Here is a 21,829-nt window from a genome sequence, read left to right on the forward strand (position 1 = left end):
CACTACTCAAAAAAAAAGACCAGAAGATATAAAGCTGAGCTCTTACTAAACTCTTAACAGCTGTATTCTTGATTTTCCTTCAAGTGGCAACTGCTCTTCAGTTTCTGTCACCTTGCCTCAAACATGCTCATAACCTCCACCAAAAAGACCACATAAAATGGCAAACTGTTGAAATGAGAAAGAGCACCAAGAAAAGATGCAAGTCCTTGCAGGAGGAATACAACTCAAAAAGGATGGCACAGAGGATGAGGCCATCGGTCTCTTTTGCTCTCACTGCTGAGACAAATTTGGCACTATGATCAGTTTGTTATGCAAACAGATGATGGGCTCTCCTAGTTTTCACTCTGCCGCCATTTGTAATTTGATTTTTAAGTAATTTGATTTTCCCCATAGTTTATGAAATATACAACCTTTAAAGTTATGTAACAATTTATACTTTTCAGCATGTTTTTAAACATTTCGTTTGATTTTGACAACCTTATGGAGCATGCCACATAACTAAGCACTTGCGCCCATTTTAAAGAATGAGAAGCAGAGATACATCTTAGGTGATGTATACTGAAATATTAATATTCAGTGGTATAAGATCTTGATGTGTGTAGTTTATTCTCAATAGTTCAAGGAAGACATATATATATATGGAATATATATTATATATGTATATAAAATCTTTGTGTGTATATATACAGAGAGAGAGAGAGGTGAAGGGAGAGGGAATGAAATTGATAAGGCAAGCGATTGGGGCAAGTTGTTAATGACAAATGAGTATGGGTAACCAGTATGTAAGTGTTCTTTCTACGACTCTTACAACTTTTCCATAAGTTTAAAGTTATTTTCAAATACAAATTGTTTAAAAATAGGCACAGTCGGGTGTGGTGGCTTACTCCTGTAATCCTGGCACTTTGGGAGGCTGAGGTGGGCAGATCACGAAGTCAGGAGTTCAAGACCAGCCTGGCCAACATAGTGAAAACCCTTCTGTACTAAAACTACAAAAATTAGCCAGGTGTGGTGGCACACATCTGTAGTCCCAGCTACTTAGGAGGCCGAGGCAGGAAAATTGCTTGAACCTGGAAAGCAGAGGTTGCAGTAAGCTGAGACCATGCCATTGCACTCCAGCCTGGGTGACAGAGTGAGACTCTGTCTCAAAAAAAAAAAAAAAAAAAAGGAAGTACAGGAGAGTTAAGTAATTTGCATGAATAAACGGCTGATTAGAGGCAAAGTGAAGAACTAGGATCCAGGTCTCCTACCTGTAATCTATTTCTGTAAATTGAAAGTAATTTCCACTTAAATCATAGTCAGCCTTCATAGCTGCAGTTCCACATCAGTGGATTAAACCAAGCTTGGATAGAAAAACTATTCAGGGAAAAAAAGTACAACAATTAAAAAAATACAGATTTTAAAAATACAGTATAACTATTATAGTTACAAAGCACTTACCTTGTATTGGGTATTACAACTAATCTAGAGAGGATTTAAAGTATATGGGAAGTATATGGAAAGATGTGTGCAAATATTATGTCATTACATATCAGGGACTTGAGCATCCCTCATTTTGATATCTACAGTGGGATTCTGGAATCGATTATTCAAGGAGACTGAGGGAGACTGTATTTATAAATCACAACCATACATATTGCCAGTCAGTCATCAATAATCAGTACCATAGCTGAGGGAAAACTCATGATGATTTATTAATAACTTTTATTTATACAACGTACTACTCATTGCAAATTGTTTTCACCAACTTTATTTTATCTTCATAATGTTTCCAATGAAGTAGATAGGACAGGCATTGTGGGACCCATTTTACAGATTAAGAAACAGGCTGTGAAGGTTATTTGTATATTAATGTTCACAGCTACTAAATGGCAGAGTTTAGAAGGATGCCAATAGAGAATATCAGAAAGAACACTAGTTCTGGAATTTAGGACTTCAATTCCAATATACCTTCTTAGCATTCTAATGCCTTTTTATACTCCTAATGACCATACCTAAAACTTTTAGGGCTCAAGTTGTATTTGGCTGTAGAAAAACAACTTTCTTACTGGCACAGTGGCTCACACCTTACCTGTAGTCTCAGGTAATTGAGAGGCTGAGGCAAGAGGATCACGTGAGCTCTGGAGTTCCAGGCTGCAGTGAGCTATGGTTGTGTCCACAGCAACCCAGCCTGGGCAACAGAGCGAGACCCCGTCCCTAACAAAGCAAAAAACAAAACATTCTCTTAAAGAACACAACAAAATGACTGAGAAAGATGATGGTTTACTTACTAACATTATATATAACAGTAACAGCTAATATTTAGTAAATACATACTTACCATGTGCAAGTAAGTGTTGTATATACATAATCTAATTTAATTTATGTAGCATTTCTGTGACATATAATTCTCTTGGTCACAATCTTACAAGCAAGGAAACAGGCTCTGAGAGTTTGACTGACTTGGCCAAGGTTACAGATTTGCGGGGGCCAAGGTTGGATACGGACCCAGGCCATCTGACTCCAGACTCCCTACCATTAAGTAACTAGTCTTTATTCCACGTTTTCCCTTTAAGTTCAGCTGACTATTTAACGAATGTCTTTTCCTCGGATTTAGTAATTTTTCAATTCTGAAATTAAGATAATCCTTTCTGGAAACATAGTTTATATGGAAAAACATTCGCATGAAAAAAATAGACCCTCTTTCTTATTTGCAGTCTCTTCAAAGCAGACACCACATCTTATCTGCACCAATAGCAGCTCCTGGCACATGTGGAACATTGAACAAATGTTTGTTAAATGAATGAATGATGTTCAGAGTTATCTATTAAAAAGCTTTTAAGACATCATGATCTAAATACTTCAACACAAGCCCTAAAATTTAAGTTGGCTCCAGTCACCAAATCCCAACTTTATAGCAAAGCACACAGCTTTGGTGCCAGGAAAACAAATAAATGAAAGCAGAAAACAAATTTCACTTTTAAGAAATTTGTAATTCAGCCCTTGAAAAGTTGAACCACTTTGGATGTTTGAAAGAATGTGGCCTTTGACTATCTGGATAACCTTTTTTAGATTATAATCTATTGTCTGCATGACAAAAAGTGATGCCCATGTTCACCACTGTCTGCATTTCATGATTTTCCCTTTGCCATATCCAGATAGGATTTTTTAAAAAGGACAAACAATCAAGCAAAGACCATGGTCTCAGGACAGGAGGAGAAACACCTCCAGGATATACAGCCAAGCTTTCTTTTCTTCTTCCCATTTGCCTTCTTCTTCCTCTTCCCCTTCATCTCCTCCTCCTCTCCTCCTCCCCCCACTTTTTCTTCTTCTTTTTCCTCTTCTTCTTCCTCCTCTTCCTCTTCCTTCTCCTCCTCTTCCTCCTTTTTCTTCTTCTTCGAGACAGGGGTCTCACTGTGTTTCTCACTCTGATCTGGAACTCCTGAGCTCAAGCAATTGTTCTGTCTCAGCCTCCTGAGTATCTGGGACTACAGATGCATGTCACAGGACCCAGCTATAGCCAGCTTTCCAAGGTGTCCCTCACAGCTGCCCACTGAGCAATGACTCAAGAAGGGACCAGTTGGAGGGAAGATGGGAGCACAAGAAAAGTGTCAGGATACATCTTGCAACTTCCTTCTTCCAACCCATGCTTCTAGCCTTCCTTTCGTGGTTTCTTCCCACTCCAAAATTTTCCATAATGTTTATTTGCGTACATTTTTCCCCAAATAAGAATGACTAGGCATCCTGAGAGGATCACATTCACCTACCTCCCTTCCCTCTTTAGTAATAACATCTTTGTTCTATCCTGGTCATTTCAGTACAGCACACAGACATCTTAAGTGCAGAGCTTAACTTTATTGCAACATAAAGGAATTTTGGAGTAAAAACTGCATTCTCAAAGTCAATCACACACGGGGCTCAGGTTACTCAGCCTGGCATGGCTCAAAGCCTTAGAGCAATTCCTTGTAGGCGCTGCCTGTTATCACTCCCTTGGCTGTCTGTCACCCTTGCCTCAGGCTCCAGCCTTAGCCTCAGCTTCTTCTTCCTAATGCACCTGCCAGCCCCAGACCTGGGTTCTTTGCATATTCTGCAGAACGAGGATTCTTCCTAAGTCTCAGTACAACCTTATCAGCATCTCTCACAGACTGCAACCTCTGCAGTTGGCTTGTGTCCAGGGTTCTAGTCTCCACCACTGCTTCCTCTTCATCCTCTCCTCCCAATGCCTGTTCCTGGGCATTCCTGCGCTCCTGCCCTCTGGCACATACAGTTTTGAATTTGCAATTTATGCCTCTACCTGCTTATATGAAGAGGAAGTGACAAACTGGATTTGGCACATAACTGAATTTCTTGGATGGGGTTCATTTTTTTCTGTTTCTGGAATCCACTGTTTTCTAGCAAAAAACCTTCTTAAGATTTCAAACACCAACCCCAACACTCTGAGTTTACCTGCTTAAATGACTCCTTGTCCCTGGGGCTGAAGTCACAACATTCAGGTTGTTATTCATGATTATCAATCACCATCTTTTTGGGTCCCTGTTGTTTTGCCTTCATATCATTTAATATTTATATTTACACATAGAAACATAGGCAACTGTAAGAGTCACTCCTCTGCCAATGCTCCATGGAAAGGGTATATGCTTTTTGCTCACTCAATGCAGATAATACAGAACAAGTACTTAAGAACGTTCATGGCAAAAAAGACTCTCAGAAAAGGAAGGATACAGTGAATGACAGCAAGTCCTTACATATGCAGGGCACGGATATTACTTTTCCAATTTTGTAATTCCTATACTGGTCATTCTAGTTCTAAGTAAAGAAACTAGGCTTAAAAAAAAAATCACACACCTGTAGAGTTAGGATTTGGACCCGTCAGTTTGTCTCCAAAAATTAATGTGTTCTCTCAAAAGAAAGTTCTATATAAATGCTAAACAGTAAAACCCAGTCATTAATTACATGGAAGCAGTTTACATTTTCCTGCAATTTACACCTTTTTTTTTTTCCAGACTAATTAAATTTCCTACACTGGTAAAGTGCTTCTTCCCACAATTTACTAGAGTTTTTGGTAAAGAGCTAAAAGAAGGTTTGCTGTGAAGCTGGCGAGGAAGAGAAGATGGAGATTCCAATAAAAACTTGTTAACTGGCGTGCAATACCGTGCCTATTAAGAGTAAAACAACTCTCCTACAGAATACACAGCCGAGTCTATACATTGCTTGTTAAGTACTGGCCCAAGTGCTCATGTCTCAGACTTGTCCCTTGGACCCATGCCCAAGCCAGCCCTGAGAGGGCTGGAACAATCCCTCCCCACCCCCACTCCCCTGCAGAAAACACTGCTGGTTATTTAGAATCTAGGGCATCACAATGAACACGCCTCAGTATTTTCATAAGGTGTTACTACTGATGTTGTTCTGAAAAAGCAAGGCATGCATGCACTTACTTAATGTGTTCTTTCTTGATTTACGCATCCTTGATTTTTAAATTACTTCCAGAAATTCTTAGTAAATGGGAAAAGAATTTCTCAAATAAATATGTTATCTTTTCCTCCAACAGCATGCCAGATCACTTCTTGAAAGATCGTTTCCAGATTCTTGTACAGTTCAAATTGATTTTCACAAACTCAAATCTGCACGCCGTAATTAGGAAGCTACTGTAGGCCAATTTATTCGGTTAATTTGCGTCAGTCTAAATAATTTTTCTTGACAGATTACTTCCGTTCTAAGTACCAAGTACTTTTTAATCCTAGTCAAGTTATTGCTAAGGATAAATAATTTCACATTTCTCATAAAGATGCCTGTCATTAAGAATATTAACACAAATTCCTTCCCCTTGAATAGAAATGAGCTGTCATTTTAGCAATGTTGCTGCGTCAGCCTTTCTATTGTCAAACACAACAAATGATGGGAAAATCAATTTACTCTTTAGAATTAGTCAAGTGAGGAATCCTTTGAAGTGGGGGTGCAGGGTTTCGCCTGGATTCTATAATCACGTAACAGAGAGTACTGTATGTATGTTGGTAAAATGTTGTGAAATTTAATGAGGACTATTTGTTGCCATAAGACCTTCCAGACAGAATCTATCTCTGAAAAAGAATTTCCCACTCCTAAAATAGAGGTCTGATGAGCAACAGATGTGATTTAAATGAACTCTTGTTCAATTGAACCAAGAATATATTGTGATCTGTAGGAGGCACAATTCAGAAGAGAGGGGAGGTGGCTGCAGCACAGCCTCAGTGTTGAGTTTGGCTGTGGGGTTTGAACATATATTTATTTCATAAAGTTTCTCTCATAAGGCACAATGCAAATGAGCTTTTAATTAATATGAGCTAATGGTCGGAGGATGGTCTACATGCTGTTTATAAAACAATTTACATTTTTATTTTATAGTCTAAGAACATGTGTCGAAAACCATTTCAATGAGTAGCCATAACCTTCAGAGTGATCTATGTCCTGGCAATGATTTGTGAGTTCCACAACTCAGTTTCTCCACCCATAAAGAGAAGATTAGATCGTTGTTCAAGAATGACAACTATTTAATATTTGGAAATGACTAAATAATGAAGTCCCTGGATTCTATAGAAATGCTGAGGAGAAAAGAAGATTAATTTCAAACCAAAGTCTAGGACAAACATGACCTTCCCATTGTAAACCTCATGAATAGAAAAAGGAATTACATCTAAAGCTTTGTTTCTAAGGCTGAAACTCTGGAAATAAATTAATTTTAGGTTTTCTGATGGCAAAAAATAAAAGATCTGTTTACTAAAATCTTTTGCCTGTGGAGATGAGAAAAAATCTTCCTGCTACATTTTACTGAAATAATGCAGTTAGCAAAGATTTAAATGACAAGAAGAGAGGGTCATCTTTTTGTTCCTTCGCCTCTAGGCAGGACTATAGTTAAGCCATCTCAGGAAAGAGAACAGTGGTATTGCTCCCAAAAATCTCCAGGTGAGAATGGTAAAAATAAAAAGGAGCAAGTGAGAAAGCTCAGGGGCCATGAAATTAATAAAGGTCAGTTCCAGCTCACGTCATTTCAGTTAAAATTTATTTCTATTTGGAAATAGCCTGACAGCAAAACTCCAGCGGATGGGCCGTTTGGCACTAGTTCTCGGTGGAAATTCCATTTAGTATCACTACTAATGTCTGGTCATTGTTTATTTGCCTCCTCTTCACCCTGTTGGTGAGGGAGGGATGGCCAAACGCACGGCACCCAACAGTGTGAAGATGAGAGCCACAGTAGCTGATGAGTCATATCAACTCACAGCCCGGGAAGGAGGGTAACAGATGGCATGCAGGGCACCCAGGGTCTGCACCAGGAACAGAGTAGACAAGCAGAGGCTGCAGGAGGCAGCAGTAACAGGAGGCTGCGGTGCCCTCAGGCCCCCCGAGGAAGATGTGATTGGCTTTTTTGAAGAATTGTGTGGGCTGGTAAGGAAGTAAAATCCATTAGGTTGAGGACCTGTTGCAGTGAGGCTGGCACACCTGACAGAGGAATGAGTTTGGCGGGGACCCTTTCCCGCTGGAGGGGACATACCCAGTGAAAGCAGGGGACCCCTGGTGGGGTCCTGGTGAGGCTCAAAGATCATATATACCAAGGTAACACATGAGATTTTAGGCTTTACAAGCCAATCCATACAAACTATGCTGACTTATATGAGACCCATGTTCCCTTGGCCACACCTGATCTAAGTTCTTTCCTACACCTATTTTGTCTCATAGGAAAAGAGTCACATTTGACTAGATTGATAAAATGCGCATTTAAGTGGTTTTTCTAGCAGGAGTATTCTCAGGGCAAGACCATATAATTAGCTAAATGACTCATGGAGATGTATCCTTCCCTCCTTGCTTTGGTTTGAATGAAAAGAATAGGAGAGCCCTAAATCATCCTGACAAATTACATCTTTAACTCTTTACTTAACTTTAATTTGTCACAAGGTAAATGTTGACAAACTTTAGACTTACAGCCAAAGGGCTAAAAAAAATAAGTCTAGCTTGCCATCATGGCTGTATTCCCTCCTTCCATTTTTCAAGAATACTGTCGGGACACACAGTCAGGTCAGGGAGCTCAGCCTTACTGGAGAGTCTCTCGTTTCCCCTGGGATTTAACAAATGTCCTTTATCTAAAAGACAAAACTTGAGCTGTCCAGGCTCTGCCTGAAACTACTGGCCTCTTGCGTTCTTTAGATAAGTGACATTTGAAGTTAATGCTGGATGTATTACCCCTAGTTATAGCATGTTGGACAAAGCATTTCACCTTCTGGACCCCAAGTTCCATACTTTCCTTTTTTTGAGACAGGGTTTCACTGTGTTGCCCAGGCTGGAGTGCAGTGGCACAATCTGAGCTCACTGCAACCTCTGCCTCCGGGGCTCAAGTGATCCTCCCACCTCAGCCTCCCAAGTAACTGAGACTATAGGTATACACCACCACACCTGGTTAATTTTTGTGTTTTTTGAAGAGATGGGGTTTCATCATGTTGCCCAAGCTAGTCTCAAACTTCTGGGCTCAAGCAATCCACCTGCCTTGGCCTCCAAAGTGCTGGGATTACAGACGTGAGCCATCACATGTGGCTATATTCTTTAATGAGGAAGACAAACAAGAGTTTTAAAATATTTTTTTAGTAGCAAACCCATTGTCTTAAACAAAGTCCAAAGTCACTCTGTAAAACAGATGGAAATAATGTTTCTTTGTTTTAATCCAATGAGTGAAGCCCAAGTCAGAATGCCTGGCCTCCTTCACATTCGCCCCCTTCCCACACGCTGCCAAGGTTCCTGAAGTACCCCTTGAAAGCCTAACGCTTCTTGGAACCCAGTTTGAAAACCACCAGCTGAGATACTATCTCAGGTTTCTTCCAACTTTCAGTAGAATAGAAAAAACCATAGACTACGGAGTCAGACAGACCTAGATTCAAATCCCAGTTCAGTCACTTTCTAAGCTGTATGGCCAGACTCAATTTACCCATCTGCAAAATGAGAGTAAAAATAGTTCTGCTAGGTTAAGAAGACATATAAAGCACCTAGCCCAGTGCCTGAAACCCAGGAGGAATTTGTAAATAGTAGCTATAATAAAGGCTATGGCCCTCACCTGAGCATAACATTTCTCTGTTGTCATTCCGCACATGTTGTCTGTCTCCATAGGTTTGGAACCCTGCATTGTTCTGTCTGGTGATCCAGGACAGGGCCCTGCATAAAGCAGGTGCTTAGTGAGTATTCAGTGAATGAAACTGGCAGATGACCCGATCTTACCTGCACTGTTGTCACCTATGTGGGCATAGGTGAGAGCTACCACACGGTTCTAAAATATGCATAGCTGTTGGAGAGATGCAATTGTTTGTGAGGGTTTGAAAACTTGCATAAGCTAAAAAAGAAAGCTTTTATAAACCTTGGAGAGGAGCCTCTAAACTTCTCTCAAGTCAGCTTACTTTAGGACGTAAGTTTGTGAGGGAAACAGGAATGTTGGCATCTGTTGATCTTTGCTACTGTGCTTGAACTACAAATTTGCAGTAAGATCTCTGTCATTCCTGGAACCAAATCCTCAGGAACTTGAGGCCAAACTTCTTTAAAACCTGAATTGGTTTTGATTGTTCCAAATTAGTGGAGGCAGGAAAACTCTTCTAATTCACTGAACAATCTGTATGCTTGGAGAGCATGTACTGGGTAGACACACCCCAAGTCTCTTAAATGACACCAGAGTCGATCCAACTAACACAGACGGAATTTGAAGCACATTGCTTTTACAAAAAAAAAAAAAAAAAAAAAAAAAAAAAAAAAACAGGGAAAATGTCATTAAGGACACTTTAATAGAAAGCCACAAGAAATTCATTACCTGACAGAGTGTGTTCTGTATTTCACCCCATATCATAAAGCAATTCACCGGAGAGCACTTGTTCATTTGCTGAGCTGCTGTTGTGATAGCACGCATTCTTTCAACAGTGGAGAAGTTCCTCCATAAAATCAGTCCCCGAAGCCTGTAAGGTCTGAAAAATTTCCCCTTTGGGGAATTTTCCTGGCATTCTGTAAGGGAAGTTCCACTTTATAGGTCCTCTGATGTGCAGTAGCAAAGGATCAACAGATGCCAACATTCCTGTTTCCCTCACGAACTTATGTCCTAAAGTAAGCTGACTTGAGGGAAGTTTAGAGGCTCCTCTCCAAGGTTTATAAAAGCTTGCTTCTTTAGCTTATGCAAGTTTTCAAACCCTCACGAACAATTGCATCTCTCCAACAACCATTCATATTTTAGAACCATGTGGTAGCTCTCAGTATGCCCACATAGGTGACAACAGTGCAGGTAAGATCGGGTCACCTGTCAGTTTCATTCAATGAATACTCACTAAGCACCTGCTTTATGCAGGGCCCTGTCCTGGACCACCAGAGAGAACAATGCAGGGTTCCAAACCTATGGAGACAGTGCGTGCGGAGGTCAACAGAGAAACAGAGTCTCAGGGAGAAAAGCGGAGAAATCAAGAAGGCTTTTGTGAAGGAGACGGAGTTTGAACTGAGCCTTGAAGGAAATGGGCGTGAAGAGTTGGGTATGAGTAAAGACGGGAAATGGAGAACTAAAAGGCCATCTTTGGCGAATGATTCATATTCTAATGTGCTGGGGAGTAGGTGAGGCAGTAGGGCGGGATGGGAAGTGGGAAATTAGTGTGGAGACAGAAATTGTGGGCTTTGAATGCCAGGATGAGGAATTTCTTTGCGTGCTGGGAAGCAGTGGCAGCGGCAGGGCAGGATAATAATAATTTAAAGAAAATATGAGTAGCAAGTTGGGGGAGAAGGGAGGGAAGCTTGGTGCTCAGAATAAATCAGAACTTTCTCAGAGGACCCAGGCTCAGTGGAAAGAGCGCTCTGGTTCCGTTTATTGCTCCCACAGAGAAGAGAGTTGAGACCCACAGAGGTTTAAAATTAGAGGGGTCGCCAGGACACAGGGAACTCCTGGCCAACCATCCTTGCAGCAGAAAACACGAGAGCAGGAATAAAGAGAAGCAGCAGAAACACCTGGTCTGAGTCTAAGAAACATCAGTGTTTACTAAGCACTTGGTCTCTGGAACGCCTGGCTTTCCAAATACCACATCTTCCCATCCACTCCATCCTGCCACAGGCAGCTACTGTGCCGGGTGCTGGGGAGCGGGACCCGCCTGCCGGGAAACCCTGAGCTCCTGCTCGCCGCCCTCCAAGCCGGCCGGCTGCAGCAGCTTGTTTGCCGAGGTTTGCATGCACATATTGAGTTGCCTTTTTTTTTTTTTTTTTTTCCCCAGTCCTTTCAGCAGTGTCCCGAAATTCACCCCTAGTGTAACTTCTGCCTCTGCTCCTCCTCTTCTTGGAACTGCCTTTTGTTTGTCTGGCAGCGTTGGTTCTATGGGGGTGTGTGATGATAATAATACGCGGGCTTATATAACCGTCTTCATCTTGCGAGCACTTCGCAGACCGCCCCTAATGAATCTTGGGGCGGGTGTCGGGCCGGGGCGGCTTGATCGGCACCTAGGAAACCCCAGGCGCAGAGGCCAGGAGCGAGGGCAGCGAAGACCAGAGGCCAGGCCTTCGCGGCTGCCGGCGCTCCTCGGAGGTCAGGGCAGATAAGGAACATGACTCTCCCCCTCCGGAGGAGGAAGGAAGTCCCGCTGCCACCTTATCTCTGCTCCTCTGCCTCCTCCCTGTTCCCAGAGCTTTTTCTCTAGAGAAGATTTTGAAGGCGGCTTTTGTAAGTATCGGGCTCTGCTTTTACTTTAAAAAGAAAGAAGACAAACTTTCCTTCCTGTCCTTGTCCATTTCGTATTATTTATTCATTATTCATCATATTATTATTCATTAGCTTCTCAGACGGTGGAAAGTATGTTTCTGGCCAAAGTCCTCCACCCAAATTTGGTCCCTTGTAATAATAGGAGGGGAAAGAGGTTTCTGTTGATAATTAATTCACTTAACAAAACAGCACCCAGGAGGGGTGCTGAAACTGGCCACTTTCACAGAATTCTGGTGATGTCTGGCTGTTGATATACACTACACACACACAACACACACACACACACACACACACACACACACCCCGCTCTTGGCCCTAAAGAGGAGCCCCTAGTCACCTGGCTTGCTTGCTAGACAAGAAAAAGGATGCCACTTGAGTCTTCAGTTTCTCTGCCTTGGGTACACACAATTTCAGTCAGATGTAATTGTTGAAAGTTTCTTTTCACACTATGAAATAAATCCCATCTTTCAGTGCAGGCTTGAAACTTGCACTGCCTTGGGTAAACTTGTACAGAACACTGTAACTATAGTGGACGTGAATTTTTATTAAATTTTTCACTGCATAACTGAAGGATCTAATACTAACGAAATGTGGACACTAACTTTTTAAGTATAGACAAAATCCAAAGTCCTTTTATTAAACTATGTTTCTGTAAAGAGTGCTGAATTAATAGAGTACTCTTCTCAGAGATGATGCTCACTGCTTTGAGAAACTGCTTTCCAACAAGACATGAATTTAAAACTCTAGAATAACATGAAGAAAGATACAACTTCGGAATACTTAGCAACTATGACTTCCTATTTGAGCAAACCCAAAAAAATAAAGGGTCTAATTTGGGCAGTTGTACAATTTGCATTTATAAAACCATGATTATAATTTGGTATGCTATGGGATACAGAGATTTATTGTTTTACTAAGACTTCAGGTAAGAAAACTAAGAACTATAAATTGGCAGTAATATAGAAAAGCAAGGTCTCTCACTTTTAATGCTATAAGTGCTGTGATTAATTCATAAGTCTTTATCATCTTTACCTTTAGGTGAATGGATGTGAAAACCATGCATAATATGTATGTATATATTAGTGTGTATATGTGTATTTAGTTATCTTAAATTCTTAAATTCGTTGTATTTATCTAGTGCTCAGTATTTTATGATAGTGTAACATCCCAAATGGATCAAGTGAAGAAATTTATTTCACGTTAACTCAGATTGCAGTATTTGTTATTTATTAACACACATGGGAAATATTATAAATTATGTCTTTTTTTAGATTCTCTTTAAATGATATTTTCCCTTACTCTCTGTGGCTCCCATGAAATTCTAAGGTATAATTAAAGTCAAAAATGAGACTGGATTCTAGTTGCTTTTACCGCTACATTTCAAAGTGATATTTCAACACTAAATTCTATACTCTACCTAATTTGATTACAAAGATGCACCACATAATCTCAGCATTAGCCTCAAAGTCATACTCAGTTGTAATAGAAAGAAGACAAACTTTGATGACATCTGGATTTGAGGCTTAGTTTGGTCAGTACCTGGTTATGTGACCAGCAGCAAGATATTTAAGATTTTCAGCCTCAGGTTTCACATCTATAAAATAAGATCAATATTATTTCCCCCAAGGAAAGGATTTGTTGAAAGGCCTAGAAGGAAATAATATATGTAAAATATTTAGCACACAATCTGAAAGTAGCGGTATTTCAGTCCATTTTAGAGTTTTTCCATCTACTCTATTTTTTCAACTTTCATTCACTTCATTTATTGAGCATCTACTATGTACCATGTGCTGTGCACAAAGGTGGTACAAAGGTGAATAAGGTTCATACCCTACCTTGAAAGAGTTTGTAGTTTGAGAGGACAGACTAAAACAACAGATGGTTTTCAAAACAATATAATAGCAAAAACAGAAACGTGTTCAAGATTAAGAGTCAGCACTGAAGCCAGAATTGTTCCCTCTGCCTAGTGAGAGTCAAAGGAACTTTTCACAGAGATTTAAAATGATAATCAGGAGATTTGGAAGGACATTCTAGAAGAGCAGAGCACTGGAGAACAGGAGGTATGATGAGAAAGCCGGGGAACAGGAACTGGGCCAGATGGTGCTGGAGTGTTTAATTTGGGAGGCGGGAGGTCCGGTAGGGGCCCAACCATCAGCATTTGCTGCTTCATGCTGAGGTGTTTGAACCTATTAACTTTAGTGGAAAAAAAAACTCATCCATGGACCAGCCTCTGATCTGCACAGTTTATTTTCCTAGGTCACATTGAGATAAGAAGCTTATCTGTCCCCAAATATAAATCCACTACATCACTAAACCATGGTTGGTTCAATGGACTATTTTGGTTATTTGTTTGTAGCAAACCCATCTCAATGATGGAAGCAGTCTAGTGTGAGCTCTTAACTCACCCAGCCTCAGCACTTTCAGGATTACTTTTTAATTAATGAGGAGACATCAGAGGACTTTATGTGAGGCTGAGAAGGCCGGGAGTAAACAGGCCTTGTGATTTAAGCTTTGGAAAGATTTGATATAGATTGCCTAGTATCACATATGAGTGTGTGCCAGGCAAAGGCCTGGAGCTAGCAATACTCTAGGAGGCCAATTAAGAGACTATTGCAGATCAGGAGCAGTGACTCAGACCTGTGTTACCAGCACTTTGAGAGACTGAGGTGAGCAGATCACTTGAGCTCAGGGGTATGAGACCAGCCTGGCCAACACAGCAAAACAGAAAAAATACAAGCATGGTGACACAGGCCTGTAGTCCTAGCTACTCCAGGGACTGAGGCAAGAGGATTGCTTGAGCCTGGGAGGTGGGGGCTACAGTGAGCTGTGCTTGTGCCACTGCGCTCCAGCCTGGGTGACAAAGTGAGATCTTGTCTCAAAGAGAAAAAAGAGAGAAACTATTGTAGCGTTCCAGTGAGAACTGCCGGGCACCGAGCAGTGTAGGAGGACAATGGGGCCAGATTCCAGAGATATTTAGAAGGTACAACATTCTTGATTCAAGACTGGATGAAAGGAATGGAGGAAAAGCAAACTTACGTTATTAGTTTTGAGCTTGGGCAACTGGGTAGTTGTAATAGAATGCCATAAAACAAGAGGAGGTACTGGCTTATAGAAGAAAATTGAGTTAGTTGGAGTAATATCAGGTTGAGACATCACTAAGGGGTTAGACTGCAACACTGAGTAAAAATAAGAAGCAATCCTTTAAATATAAAATTATCATCTGGATATGGCAGCATGTGCCTGTAGTCCTGGCTACTCGGGAGGCTGAAGCAGGAGGATCTCATGAGTCCAGACATTCAAGGCTATGGTGCACTATGATCAAGTCTATTAATAGCCACTGCACTCCAGCCTGAGCAACATAGTGAGAACCTGGCTCTAGATGCCCAACAATGATAGATTAGATGAAGAAAATGTAGCACATATACACCATGGAATACTATGCAGCCATAAAAAAGGATGAGTTCATGTCCTTTGCAGGGACATGGATGAAGCTGGAAACCCTCATTCTCAGCAAACTGACAGAAGAACAGAAAACCAAACACTGCATGTTCTCACTCATAAGTGGGTGTTGAACAATGAGAATACATGGACACAGGGAGGAGAACATCACATACTGGGGCCTTTTGGAGTGGAGGGGGTTGGAGAGGAATAGTAGGGGGAGGGGGGATTGGGGTGAGCTAACATTAGGAGAAATACCTAATGCGGGTGACAGGGGGATGGAGGCAGCAAACCACCATGGCATGTGTATAACTATGTAACAATCCTGCACGTTCTACACATGTACTCCAGAACTTAAAGTATAATTTTAAAAAATAATAATCTTTCAAAACTGAAAAAAAAATGCTAGAGTTTTGTTCTGGAAATGTTAAGGAGATAAAGACTAAGCTCTCCCTATTTATTCTAATGACCCCCAAGAAATGGTCACTTCTAGACTCATTGAAATCAGAGCTTTAATCTTGTGTCCCTGCTGCCAAATTGATTTTTTTCTCAGTAACTTTTCAATAGGAAGCTCGTCTAGGGCAATCTTGCCAATAGCTATGTGTACCCTCAAAGAGAGAATTTTTACTTCTTCAGAAACTTCAGAAATGAACAGAGACTAAAGATCTATGAGCTAGTAGAATACTTATTCATAAAAAGCACATGTGCATAAAGTAGTAATACTTATCAAAAATAAGCCCTCTCCTTAACATGGATTTTTCACTTCTCTTGAACAAGGAACTCACTCAGAGCCTAATGCAAAGGAGGTAATTTCTTACCTGGTCATTATTTAGTCTACAATAATTTCATCCTTCTTCAGCATGACCAGTAAGTTCTTCCTATACTCTTGAACAGAGCATAATTGGAATGGAGAGGTGGGTAACATTTGCAAATTTTTTAAAGATGACAGCTGGAAGAATTGAACATTTTGAATGCATAGAAATCAATCTGATTAGCAGGCGGGAAGCTGTGACTTTTTAAACCTTGAGGTCTGATTACTTGATAACCCTGGTTTTCTTATACCCTTTCACCCTTTCTATGCTCAGCACTTAATCTTCTAGGCAAAGCCTCTATCGGATTTCCTGGATTTCAGAGCTCTTACCCTACCTGAGCACTTCAGAGAGAATGCCATTTATTATAAAAGGGGCTTAGCCCCAGACTTTATGGCTAGTCTTGCAAAGTGGTGTAGTATTTCTTTCTGGTAGGTGAACTGTATCAACACATTTAAAAACAGATTTAAGAAGCCATTTCCACCTCTATATATAAAGAACCTTAATACTTATTAGAAAGATAGCATTTGATAACAATCTAAATTTCTTCCTGCTTCTGATGGCTCACTTCAAAATTCACCCAACTTTGGAAATCATCTTTGACTTTTGAAATGATGAAAAACATTTCTATTTTTGCAAAAATGCTTTTGCCATAAAAAAGAAGCTTCCCAAAAAGGAAGTACTAATATCTCAGCTATGCAAAATAATCAGCAAATATATACTTTTGAATAAGATGAGTTTGCACCATGAGAAAGTTTGTTATTTAAGGAAGGAGCAAGATATATTTGGGGAAATTCCCATTAGCACAATTGAAATATGAAGACTATACTGAGCTTCCATATTTGGTGCTGGTCATTCCACATTTAGGTTACTCAAGCCTTCTGAACTTGGATTCATGAGCAAGCGCCACACCCTCACAGTCTTTTTAGGTTTGCTGACATAATGATTTACTCCCAACTGGGTGCTGCCTGAGCCACTGTGCTTGCCTCTGCAGTGTTTGAAGAGTGGATAGGTCACAGCTGTGCAGTTCCCCAGACACCTGAGTCCAAAGTGTTCCTGGATTTTGCTTCTTTCTGTGCTCCATGGAAAGCTGGAAGCTCCCCAACTTTCTCTTGGGTTTGGCTCCCTGTTCACATGTTTTCTGGCCCCATGTCATTGTGTATGAAGTAATGGTCCCACATGCGTGCACCATCCACGATGGCAAGATTTGTGTGGTTCAGCACAAGTTGTCTAATGAGCACCCTTTGGGCCTTACAACAACCCTTTAGGAAAAGCAATTTGGAACCAGTTATTACTTTCCATGGTGATGGGAGCAAGGAGAGAATGCTCTTACGCAACAAGACTAAAGCCACTTTTAGGAGACAATTAAAGGACAACTGTGTAGGAAAAATAAACGTTTACTTTACACATCTGTCTAAATGTGTGTATGTGTAAAGTATATAAAAATGCCTCCAATTCACAGTTTAAAAATATCAGTTACTGTTTCAGCATTTTGCTAGTGATGAATGGTGCTAGTGTTTTCCACTAAGGACTGTTATTTTAATGACATTTCTCTGCAGCAAAATTTGATGAGTTTACAAGGTTTCAGAGCCAGGAAATGCAGCTCCGTTTCTGAAGAACTGAGGCAACCAAGAGAGTTAAGTTCAATCATCTAATAGCTTTATAGCATGGATTCCTAAGTGCTAACTGCAGTAACACACTGACACAGAGAGCAAAGCCAAACCAAACTCTTAAAGTACAGCTGTTAAACAAGCAAGCTCAACTTCCCAACATATTCTCAACAGGTGAAATTCTGGCATACACCCACACTTATTTGTAGATGATAATGTCAAATTAATGGCCATATGTGCCAACACTTTATAGAATTTTAGAGCAAAAAGGGATATTGGCGGTCTTCCACTTTTACCTTGTCCTTTTATTTTAGGAACAGAAAACCTGAGACTCATGTTCTCTCTATATACACATACACACACACACACACACACACACACACACACACACACATCTGAGTTGTGCTGAGTTGTTACTTACAGAAAACATCCTAAGTCTGACTTAAGCAAAAGCAAGGGACAAAATGACCCACAGCTAGGCCACTGGATTCCTGGTCCTTTCAAGTTTGTGTGGCCCAGCTTCAGCACTGTGGGCTGACAATTTGTTATTGCTTGAAAACATTCAGAGTCTTAGAGTCTCTATTTTTAACCAGAACTTGAATAAACTCTAAAACAAACCAAAGCTCCATCGGTGACTCAGATCCTAACTGTCGTTTACAGTGAGGCTCAGTCAACTTCCGATAGTTACTGGGGCTGCACTGAGCTTCGGTAAAATGGAGACAAAGCCCAAGACACAACCCTCGCTCTGAGGGTTCCTGACACCCGACTGAACAGATTAGACCATCATGCATGTGAGCCACGGAGACAGCAGTTGAGACTGTGTAACTAAGTGCCACATTATGTGGCCCAGGTTTTAAGTGTTATGAGTTCTAGTGACCCCTGGGGACTCATGAAAATTGAAGTTGTCAGAAAATGAGATTTTAGCCGACCCCAGAGGGGAACGTAGAGTTTTAATATGTGGAGGAGAGAAAAGTGGACTTTTCCAGATAAAGAACAGAGAAATGAAAGCAGGGAGAGAACAGATTATGAGTGGGACCCTTAAGAAGCCGGGCTCAGGAAGCATTTCTTAACCTGCACAATGGACCATGGAGCTCCAGTACAGACTTACTTTATTTATTTATTTGTTTATTTATTCATTCATTCATTCATTGAGACAGGATCTCACTTTGTCACCCAGGCTGGAGTGCAGTGGTACAATCTTGGCTCACTGTAGCCTCAACTTCCTGGGCTCAAGTCATACTCCCACCTCAGCCTCCCTAGTAGCTGGGATCACAGCCATGTGCAACCATGCCTGGCTAACTTTTGTATTTTTAGTAGAAACAGGGTTTTACCATGTTGCCCAGGATGATCTCAAACTCCTGACCTTAAGCAATCTGCCCACCTCAGCCTCCAAAGTGCTGGGATTACAGGCATGATACACCACACCTGGACTACACATTACCATTTTAATGATGAGAAATCAAAGTCTACATTTATAAAATTTAAGAAAAGTCTGGTGTCATTCCACGAAAATGTCTTTTGATTGCAAATATGCGAGGAAAGTTGTACCTTTATTACTGGTCTTAAAAAAAAAATCAATCCGAGTAATAATGATTGTCGATGTTTATCGAACTTTTATTTTGTGCTAGGCAGTCTTCTGAGTGTTTTACGTGGATATTTTCATGTAATCCTCACATGAACCCTATGGGGTAGATATCATTTTAAATTCCCATTAGAGGAGAATACTGAGGCATAGGGAAATTAAGTAATGTGTTCAGGGCCACATAGCCAGTGAATGCCATAGCCTGGTATTCAGGCATCTCATTCCAGATGCAGCTACCTGGTAGCCTATTCAGAACAGTCTCAGAAAAGGTGTTCCTTTGACATCAGACTGCGCCAGCCAAACCACAGCCAGATACTTTTGACATCACAGATGTAAGCTGTCACTGTGGGAGGTCATGAGGTGCACATACAATTATAAGCATAAACATGTACATGCCCTCTCAGAACATATTTTACAAGTGGGCATCTGCATGATGCTTACAATAATTTGTGATATCAGCGCCATGGAGACAGGATAGAAAAGTTCTCCTAGAACTCCTCAACCCCCAGGAGGGGAAGCACAGTGAAGGGAGTGATCTAGAGGCCTAATAGGTGGGTGGGCCACATTACAGAGGGTGGCATAAAACTAGTGGAGGCGAAGTTTCCACGGCTGTTTGGAGTGGAAAGAGGTGATGAGAGTGGTGTGGGAGGGGAGGGAATACTGCATCACCAGACCAGCTCCAAGGAGGCACTGCTGCTGCAATCTTGTGATAGGAATGGTGCATTCAGAGCAAAGCAAAGGACCTGAGGCTTAACCTGACTTGCCAGTGCCAGCTCAGAATAAAAAGAGGTTCCAGGCCTATCGAGTGAAAAAAATCTGCCCCCATTAGCTCTGAGATCCCCCAATATGTACATCAAGGTACAACTGTATTCCCCAGTGGAAAAGTATGAAGACTCTAAATGAAATGCTTTATTAAACATTATTAGTTACATGGGCATGAGAAATATTTTTTAAATGTAAAGGAAATTTTGAGTTGTTAAATAAGATGTCTCATTTCCCTATTCTATCTTATGTTCTCTTTTATATCATGTACACGTTTACATACAATGTGTATATATTAGAATGTTCATGGCAGCAAAAGTGGTTCTCCAATACTTAAAACATTAAAATGGGTGTTTACTCTTGTTCGAAGTGTCCAAATTTATTTTAATCACTTACATTTTTCAGCTGCCAAAAATGTAGACTATAAACAAATTTAACCACTTGTAAATGCTTGCTTTGCTACTCATCAAATAATAGCTTGCAGCAACTTTAAAAGAGTCTATGATTCAGTGTGTTTTCCTTTAAAATAGGTCTCCCAACCTGAAATTAGACAGCACTCAACCTTTAAACCTGGAACACTTTGTAAACTTTTAAAAAGAAACTCTTCTTTAATGGTTCTGTGAAATCCAGTCAAAGAATGATATGAAATGAATCTAATGGAAAGCTTTTCCCTTGTTGGAGAAGGGGTCAAAATAGAAACTTCTACAAAAGGACAGAATAGCCCACAGTGCTTCAAAGACTCACCGGTGATTGTAAGAAAATCGGTCTGGATGAAATTTAGAGAATATTGTTCCTAATGATCACCCCCTTTGAGGCCATGAAATGGCAACATCTGAAAGATGAGAGGAATTGCTGATAAAACATAACTGAGGCACTTTTGCTCTTCTCCATCGTAGGTGCTGGCGGCCACCCACCATCATCTAAAGAAGGTAAACTTGGCAAATGATATGCACGTTCTTCAAGGCAGAATAACTGCAGAAAATCTACAAAGGTACTCATCGAATTTTTATCTCTAAATTAAACCAAGGGCCACCTGGGCGCTCTATGTCACTTGAAGAGGGGAACATTTCATGGGTGGGGAATTGTTAAGAACTAGCAGAAACTGAAAAGTCAATGATCCTCCACCTTCCCATCACATTCTCATTCTTACTGGCTGAGAGAGCTAAAAGGAGCTTTCCATGTGGCAGATCCGTATCATGAAATCAGTCCTAAGAAATGTCAGAAGAACCATCTGAAAATGAGAATCTAAAGAATTGTATGACTATTGACATATTATGAGCTGCTCAGGAAGGAAGCTCAGGGGAATTAGGGGGCAATGTGGCAGGCCCACCATGCACAGTTATCCACAATGTCTTCCACAGCGCCAGGAGGGAAAGCTGTGCAGATATCTGATTTATTCTCAGCTCTTCTTCACAATTTCTTTCATTGGCCAGATAAATATCAGTGCCAAGAGCTTTCATGGAGCCAGGGAGAGTTGTGGCAACCCATCTCAGCAATTCAATCTTGGTTGTAAAAACATTTGTAGGGGTTGAGTCCAGGTAAGGGTACAACCCCAGGAGGATTTTTCAGATGCCAAATTTGATAGTTGCTCCCCTTCACCCCTAACCATACTAATGGAAAACTGTTCAGTTCCTCTTGATTTCATTTGTCACTCTTCAGAAACATTGCTACTTGCTTGATGATGATGATGATGATGATGATGATGATGATGATGATGGTGGTGATTAGAGGCACTCTCACTCTGTCACCCAAGCTGCAGTGCAGTGGCATGATTTCGCCTCACAGCAACCTTCACCTCCCGGGTTCAAGCGATTCTCCTGCCTCAGCCTCCCAAGTACTTGGGATTACAGGGGCCTGCACCACTATGCCTGGCTAATTTTTGTATTTTAGTAGAGATGGCTTTCACCATGTTGACCAGGCTGGTCTC

General features: G+C 40.9%; 1 protein-coding gene across 7 annotated transcripts in view; it reads left to right on the forward strand.

Moving 5' to 3' along the window:
* SULF1 (sulfatase 1) overlaps positions 1 to 21,829 on the forward strand; it is a 180,792-nt gene that overhangs the window by 12,708 nt on the left and 146,255 nt on the right. For 2 of the 7 annotated variants that reach the window (XM_074386748.1, XM_074386749.1), the window contains exons 1-2: positions 11,378 to 11,662; positions 20,799 to 20,893. The gene's annotated coding sequence lies outside the window, so the exon portion shown is untranslated. Of the gene's footprint in view, positions 1 to 11,375; positions 11,663 to 20,798; positions 20,894 to 21,829 lie in introns of those variants that run through there. The other 5 variants (XM_074386750.1, XM_003942902.3, XM_074386746.1 and 2 more) reach the window with 3 other exon arrangements.

Source organism: Saimiri boliviensis, chromosome 15 (assembly GCF_048565385.1).
Source record: "Saimiri boliviensis isolate mSaiBol1 chromosome 15, mSaiBol1.pri, whole genome shotgun sequence".
Lineage (NCBI taxonomy): Eukaryota > Metazoa > Chordata > Mammalia > Primates > Cebidae > Saimiri > Saimiri boliviensis.